Source organism: Lolium perenne, chromosome 4 (assembly GCF_019359855.2).
Source record: "Lolium perenne isolate Kyuss_39 chromosome 4, Kyuss_2.0, whole genome shotgun sequence".
Classification (NCBI taxonomy): Eukaryota; Viridiplantae; Streptophyta; class Magnoliopsida; order Poales; family Poaceae; genus Lolium; species Lolium perenne.
This window is the reverse complement of record NC_067247.2, coordinates 285,864,792-285,873,141: the sequence shown is the minus strand read 5'-3', so window position 1 is coordinate 285,873,141 and position 8,350 is coordinate 285,864,792.

The following is an 8,350-nucleotide window of genomic DNA, read 5'->3' as shown; positions in this document are numbered from 1 at the left end:
GACCCATATGACCGGCCTGGTAGGTGCTGCTCCCTCGAGGATGCTTCACATAATCATAACAGGCATAGCAATTCTCTGTATCCAATGCATCACCAACTAACAGAATATCATCCGGGCTATAAACATGCCTCAAACCACCTGAAACAGAGCAATCATTCCTCAAATCTTTGTGAACACTAATTATACAAAATAAAATACTAAAAATGAATATAAGCTCTTCCATATGCTTCTGCAGTATGCCAATTGTGTAGTAAATGGTGATACTCAACCAATTCATTGTCAACCGAAGAAGCTTAACAAAGTCGGACATCGTTATTTGCTACCAGACAACGTTGAAAGACTCTCAATACTAGTATGAGAAAAGTATCATCAGGGGTTGGAAAATGAGTCGAATATGGTACTTGTCAGTTCTAAGTCCTATATAGGTCGAACTAACATGTTTCAGTTCATAAGGGTTATTAAAGAATGGATTTTACACAAGGGCTTTTGGTTATACCCACGAATTATCTTTTTCTAGACAGAAATATTTTTCTACAGAAAGAATGATATTTTTAGAAGATATTACTCCCTCCTTCGGATTTAATTAATACGGGGAGAGAAGATGAATGAGCTAACCATGGTGACAATTGAAGTCAATTAAATCCGAACAGAGGAAGTAGTTCTCATTTACACTAAAAGAAAAAAAAAACTGGCACAACTACAATCCTTTTCAGCAAAGAGTTCAGGTGTAAAAACCAACGGTGTAGATGTGTTGCAAGCAAACATTCCTACAGGTGCGCATAAAAACATATCTATCTATACTATTGAATTGAAAAACGGATAGCGATGGTGCATGGTGGATCATCTCTTTTGCGTTTTATGTTATCTGGAACCTCAACTCACACGCACAATGAACACACACACACAGGAAACAGAGGTTTTGCGTCCCGCACAACTTGCGACCTTTTCTGGTTTCTATTCCTCTTCTTATTCTCAGAAATACAACTGACTACTAAAACTTAGGATCAGAGACCGAGCCAACTGGGTAGTGCCATCCCACTACCGCTCAAGTCCATCACCCCTAAAACCTCGCTGCATCTTCTGGATCGTGTCCTTCCTCACGAGCATCCAATGCAGTGACTAGACTAAGTCTAACGGTAAGTAACTAACTGAATCTAGCATCTAGCAACAGCAGTCTACAGGCACACGCTAACTGAATATTATTTGCAACAAGGAAAAGCAAATAGACAATGTAAGCTGCACTGAATTATCTAACAATCTCCCCTTAAGGCAAATGCAGCTTACCTACTTAACCTCGAACACCTTGATCTTCCAACGAAGTACCTGAAACCGAACACGTCCTAGTGCCTTGGTGAAGATATCCGTGAGCTGTTCATCGGTGCCAATGAAGTCAACAGTCACAGTTTCATCTTCGATGAACTCTCTAATGAAATGATAGCGCCCCTCGATCTGTTTGCTTCTGTCGTGAAACACAGGATTCTTGCACAGTTGAATTGCAGACATGTTGTCCACGCACAGCTCGGTGATGAGAGGCAGATGACCAAGCCAAACACCCTGGCAGGCTGCAGTAGCAGCAGCAATGTACTCTGACCACAGAGAGACTCCCTTTATTTCTGGCACTGCCAAGCAACAGGAAAAATTCCCATAGAAGAACAGAGTGCCTGTCGTGCTCTTTCTGTCCTTCAAACTCGCACCCTGTGGTGCAGTGGTGTAGATGCAGCCATAGTCGATGGTGCCGGCAATGTAACGGAGCAGGTGCTTGAAAGCACTCATGTGCTCTGTGGTGGGCGCCTCCATGTAACGGCTCACCATGCCCACGGCAATAGGCCATGCATGTACCAGATAACGTAGGTTGCCAACAATGCTTCGATAGAGCGTTGCATTGACCATGGGTTTAAAGGCGTGGCGTCCAAGCGGCTCCCCCTCCGGCTTAGAAAAACGGCCGCCTTAGGCACCTAGGCATCCACTCAGAGGCCCCCCCCCCACCCGTGCTTTAGGACGCCTTAACCCTTTAAAACCATGGCATTGACAGCAGGATTCTTGCTCTTCTTCGACAGCTTTAACCGAGGCTCCATTGGGACATGAGTGCGGTTGCAATCGGCCATGCCTGCCTTCTCCAGCAGCTTGGTGGTGAAGGAGCTCTGCTTTAGGGTGATCCGGCCTGGCTGCTGACTGACCTCGATGCCCAAGTACAGGCACAACACGCCCAGGTCACTCATCTTCAAGCGCTGACACATCTCTTCCTTGAAGGCAGAAATGGCGGCGAGACTAGCTCCGGTGACGATCAGGTCATCGACATAGAGCACCTTCTCGTCCCCTTCTCGCACATAGACTGCGTGCTTTGACTTGCTGCGTGCGAACCCAAGTGACACCAAGACGGCATCCAACTTGGTGTTCCACGACACAAGACCTTGCTGGAGTTGACGCCGTCGACGAACCTAGGCGGCTGGCAGATGTGCACCTCCTCGCCGAGCTCGCCGTTCACGAAGGTCGTCTTGAGGTCCATGTGGTGCACCTCCCATTTGAACTGAGCGGCGACGGCGATGTGAGCAGGAGGCGCACCGAGTCCAGGCACGCGACCATAGCAAAAACCTCGTCGAAGTCAATCCCCGGCCGCTCCACATATCCTTTGGCGACGAGCCTGGCCTTGTGCTTCAGGATGTTGCTGGCAGCGTCACCCTTCAGCTTGTACACCCACTTGACGACGATCTTCCCCGCCGGAAGATCGGCGAGAGACCAAGTATGGTTCTCCTCGATCAAGTCGTGCTCATCGCACATCGCCTACAGCCACGCCTTGTCGCCTTCAGCCTCCGCGAACGACTTGGGCTCGCCGGAGGGAGCGAGGAGCAGCCGCTCCGCCCGCCCAGGGTTCTTTGCATCAATCAGGTCGAGGATAGGGCGATAGCGGATGGCATCGCTCGGGTCAACCCCTGCGTCCAGGCTTTCTTCTCCTCCGTCACTTGAAGCGTACGACCCTCTCAAGTGGTGGCGAAACTAGCCCAGGACTCTCAAGTGGTGGCGAAACTAGCCCAGGAATGGAGAACTAGCAGCCTATCTTGGTGACTCAACAGCTCCACTTTCCCCTTCCTTAATTTCTCCCCAGCTGCTGGAGATGGCGGAGTCATCGTCCAGCTCTCAACTGATCTGCCGTCGAGCTCCCCCCACTTCCAGCCTTCTCCTTCGTCGAAGATGACGTACGTCGAAGATGACATCGTGGGAGACGTGCTTCACCGGATCATAGAGCCTGTAAGCCTTGCTCCCAGGCTCATATCCGAGCATCATCATCGCCGCGTCTCCTTGGTGTAGGCTCTGCAGCCGAAGACGCGGAGGAAGTGGACGATGTGCTTTGTACCGTGCCAGCCCTCGTACGGAGTCATGCCGTCCAAGCTTCTCGTCGCTGATCTGTTGAGGACGAAGACCGCGGTGAGTGTTGCTTACCCCCAGAACTCTGCCGGCACACTTATGGTTTTTAGCATGCATCGAGTAGTGCCGATGACGGTCTGGTTTCTCTGCTCCACCACCCCGTTCTGCTGCGGCGAGTAGGGAGCGGTGCGGTGGCGCTTGATGCCACGCTCCGACGCGATAAATTCTCGCGTCAGTACGGAGGACACGCAGCGGCCGCCTTGACTCCAGCTCAGCCTCAGCCTGAAAACGACAAATCGCCGATGCAGCCTCATCCTTCGTCTTCAGAAGATGGAGCCACATGTACATGATGCTGTCGTGATGGGGTCGCACAAGTCACCGTGAACCAGCTCTTTAGTTGCGCGGTACTTGGCAGCAATGGGGAAAGGAGCATGGCTGTGCTTGCCAACGAGGCATGCCTCGCAGAGCTGCTGGACATGGCTGACGACGGGAAGGCCGCGCACCATGCATGTCTTCGCCACTTCTCCAGGCTGATGAGCTCTAAGTGTGCGAAGCGTGAGTGCCATCGCCACGCATCGTAATGAGCGGTGCGCGGACAGGCATACAGGCTGCACTATCTGATGAATACCTTGGCAATTAGTGCCTTGTCGTTGTCGTGCACCGTCATGAAGCCGTGCTCGACACAGGTGGGGTACCCAAGTTCGTCCAGCGCGTCCCAGAGAGCAGGCGGGTGCATCTCAGGCGGCGTGGAACGGAGCAGCGCCGCCAAGGCCTGCTTGTCCTTGGGCCGAGGGACATCATCATCCTAGATCGCGTCCCAGAGAGAAGCAGCCATCATGTTTACCTCCATCACCATAGCCCAGTTGATGTAGTCTCCTCGCTTCAGCATCGGGAACGAGAGGCTCATGTCGCCGCCGTTGCTGACGGTCTCACGCGCCACCTGCTGCTGGACCACGATCTCCCCGCCGTCCGAGCCCCTCCTCGTCCTGCTCCGCCCACAACTAGGGGAGTGCGCGCGCCTTGGACCTCCCGACGGCGACTTGGACGCGGATGGCGACTTCGATGCGGACGGCGTCCTGGAGACGGAGGCCTTTCACATTTGGAAGCGGCGGCACCAGAGGAAGAGTCCCAACCATGATCTCGCTACCAAGTGTTATCGGGAACCTCAACTCAGACGCACGATGAACACACACAGGAGAGACAGAGGTTTTGCGTCCGCGCACAACTTGAGACCTTTCCTAGTTTCTATTCCTCTTCTTATTCTTAGGATTACAACTAACTCCCAAAACTTAGGATCAGAGACCGAGCCAACTGGGTAGTGCCACTGCCAGTCGATGTTTGGCATCACTGCACGAAGATTGCCCGCCAGTTTATGCGTGGCTGGGGGGCGAACCTCGGGGCGGAGGTTCGCCTAAAGAAGGACCTACTTCTCCGCCAGATCCAGGAGTTAGATCGCGCCGCGGACGAGGAGGGCTTAGCCGCTGAGGAGTGGCTTCAGCGCTTCGCCCTGGAACACTCGCTCATGGAGATCTACCGTGGGGAGGAGGTTTTCTGGCGACAACGGAGTCGCCAGAATTGGCTCCTCCAGGGGGATGCGAACACTGCTTACTTCCATGCGATCGCCAATGGCCGTCGCCGGAAGTGTTCCATCCCCTGTCTTTGGGATGGTGACCTCCTGTTGGAGGAGGCCGGGGAGATCACCACCCATATTTATTCCTTCTATAAAGGCCTCTTCGCGGCGGGCCCCAGGACCGGGGTTGCCCTCGCGGCAGATCTATGGCCAGCTAGGGCCTGGGTCTCAGACGAGGAGAATGCCGCCCTCACCCTTCCGTTCCTCCCAACGGAAGTCCGGGGCGCGCTTGAGGGCATGAAGACTAGCTCGGCCCCTGGCCCTGATGGTCTCCCGGTTGTTTTCTTCCAGAAATTCTGGGCGAAACTCCAGGAGACTATCATGCCAATGTTTCAAGAGTTCTACGTGGGAACTCTTGACATGGGGCGGCTGAACTACGGTGTTATTACCTTGATCCCCAAGGTTGTGGGGGCCACGGATATACGCCAGTTTAGGCCTATTACGGTCATCAACGTAATCCAGCGGTTGTTCTCCAAGGTGTGTGCGGTAAGGTTGGCCCCGGTTATGGAGCGGATTACGCACCAATACCAGTTTGCCTTCCTTAAGGGCTGCCACATCCATGATGGGATTCTAGCTCTGCACGAGATTGTGCACGAGGTTAGGAGTCGACACCAGAGGGGTGTCTTCCTAAAACTAGATTTCCAGAAAGCGTACGACCGTTTGGATTGGTCCTTCCTCCGGCAGGTCCTCCAGAGGAGAGGCGTTGATGACCGTATGATTGGCTGGATTATGCAGACGGTGATGACTGGCAGCACGGCCATCAACATTAATGGGGAAGTGGGTCCCTATTTTAGGCCGGCGTGTGGAGTGAGACAGGGTGACCCCCTTTCCCCTATCCTCTTCAACGCGGCGGTTGACTCCCTGGCCGAGATTCTGGAGAGGGCTAGGATCTCGGGCCATATTACCGGAGTGGTCGGCCACCTCATCCCTGGTGGAGGGGTGACCCACCTCCAGTATGCGGACGATACCATGATCATGTTCGAGGGCTCGGACCGGGACATCCAGAACACCAAGTTCCTTCTCCTCTGTTTTGAGGCCATGTCGGGCCTCAAAATAAACTTTGACAAAAGTGAGGTAGTGGTCTTGGGGTACCCTCCGGAAGCTCAACAGCGGATCGCTGACAACCTCAATTGTAGGTTGGCAACCTTCCCTGTGAACTACTTGGGGGTACCTGTTAGGGATTCTAGGATCCTTATTAGAGACCTCGCCCCCCTTGTGGGGCGAGTTAGAGCGAAGGCTGAACCATGGTGCGGGAGGTTCACTTCCAAGGGTAGCAAAACAGTTCTCATCGATTCATGCTTGTCTAGTCTTCCCATGTATATCATGGGCCTGTACCTCCTCCCTGAAGGGGTACATGCGGCCTTCGACAAAGAGCTATCTCGCTTCTTCTGGCAGGACAGGACAGGCCGCCAAAAATATCACATGGTCAAATGGGCCGATGTGTGCGCCCCCAAGGATCTTGGGGGCATAGGGATAATCTCCTCTCGTCACATGAATGTGGCCCTCATTCTGAAATAGGTTTGGAGGATCCTCTCTGATGATGGGGGTTTGTGGCTTAAGTTAATCAAGGCGAAATACCTACGGGGCCGGCCTCTGCTTGCCTGTGATCGTCGGGAGGGATCTCAGTTTTGGAGGGCCCTCCAGGACGTTAAGCATGAGGTTAGAGCGGGACTGTCCTTCTCCATAGGCGATGGTAGAGGGACCATGTTCTGGCTGGACCCGTGGCTGGGGGCTAGTCCCATCTGCCGGGACTTCCCGGACCTGTTCGCTATTTGCGCCGACCCACCCTGTCTTGTCGCCGACGTCGCCCAGAGGGGCTAGGATATCCTGTTCCGGCGCGGGCTTACCCAGGGAGAGGCCCTGAGTCTGGCCCGGCTGCGGAACCTCCTCCCGGACGCCTTGCCGGGAGGACTAGATTCGCCTTCTTGGCGACTGTCGCCCTCCGGTTCGTTCTCTGTGCGGACTGCGTATAGGGCCTTGTTTAGGGGGCCCCCGTTGCCTTGGACGGCTCCCCTTTTCAAAGCTCCAATCCCGCTTAAGACGAAGATTTTCATATGGCAGCTGCTTAGGGATCGCCTCCCTTCTGGGGTGGAGGTTGCGAAGAGGCACGGACCGGGCGACGGGCTTTGTCCATTGTGTGCGGTCCCGGAGACGACGACCCACATAATGTTCTCTTGCCCTGCGGCCCGCTTCCTCTGGAGCTTCCTCCAGGAGGCGCTGGGGCCTGAGTGGCAGGCCTCAGTCCTCGGTGAGTTTATTGAGGCCCACGCGAACAACACCGGAAGGAGGAGGCGCCTCTTCTGGCTGGTGTTCGCGGCCTTAACCTGGACTCTATGGACTGTGCGTAATAAGATGGTCATTGAGCGTATCTTCCCTCGACGCGCTTCTGACTCCTTATATTCTTTCTTGGCTTTGTTGCAGCAGTGGTACCCGTTGTGTAGGCAGCGGGACAGGGAGCGCCTGGACGGCATGTTGGAGGATCTTCTTGCGGCTGCCCGTCGCCTTTCTACGTCGTCCAGCCTCTGAGTGACCCTTCTCTTTGGGGTTGTATCATTTTTCTAGTTCGTTTGGGCATGTTGTGCTGTTGCCCCAGCAGACTGTTGTTGAGTGTGGAGTTCTCGTGGTCTTGTATCTGAACCTTGTTTGGATGTGGTTGCTTTATTTATAAAGCGGGGCGAAAGCCTGTTTCGAGGAGGTAGTGCCACTGCCATCCCACTACCGCCCAAGTCCATCACCCTTAAAACCTCGCTGCATCTTCTGGGTCGTGTCCATCCCCACGAGCATCCAATGCAGTGACTAGACTGTCTAAACAACAGTAAGTAACTACCTGAATCTAGCTACTGCCAGTCACCTATCTGAATATTATTTGCAACAAGGAAAATCAACTAGACAATATAAGCTGCATTATCTAACATGTTAGCCACTAATTTTTTTTGAAATCAACCCACCAGACCTGACTTAATCCTTTCTAAGTTGTTTTGCACTCGCCATTTGGAGGTCGTTTTGCTCTCGCAATCTGGGGGCACACCGGTGAACGAAGTGTATGGCCCTTGCCATTTAGGACCCGAAGCCGAAGCCGGCGAAGGGGAAGGTCAAGACAGCGCCGAACCCGGAAATGAAACCGACAGGGCTGGTCTGCTGTCGGCGCACAGGGAAGCAGCCACCCCGAGGCGCGGCCTGCTGGTGACAAAGCAGCACGTGGTGGGGATCTCCTCGGCAGCATCGAGCTCGAGCGGCTGCCTAGGGAAGCCGGCGGTGTGGCAGCTAGGATCCTGAAGCGGCACAGGGAGGCGGCGCGCCTTAAGTATCACTTGACAGCATCAACCCCAAGGAATCAGGCCGTGAATCCGATCTTAT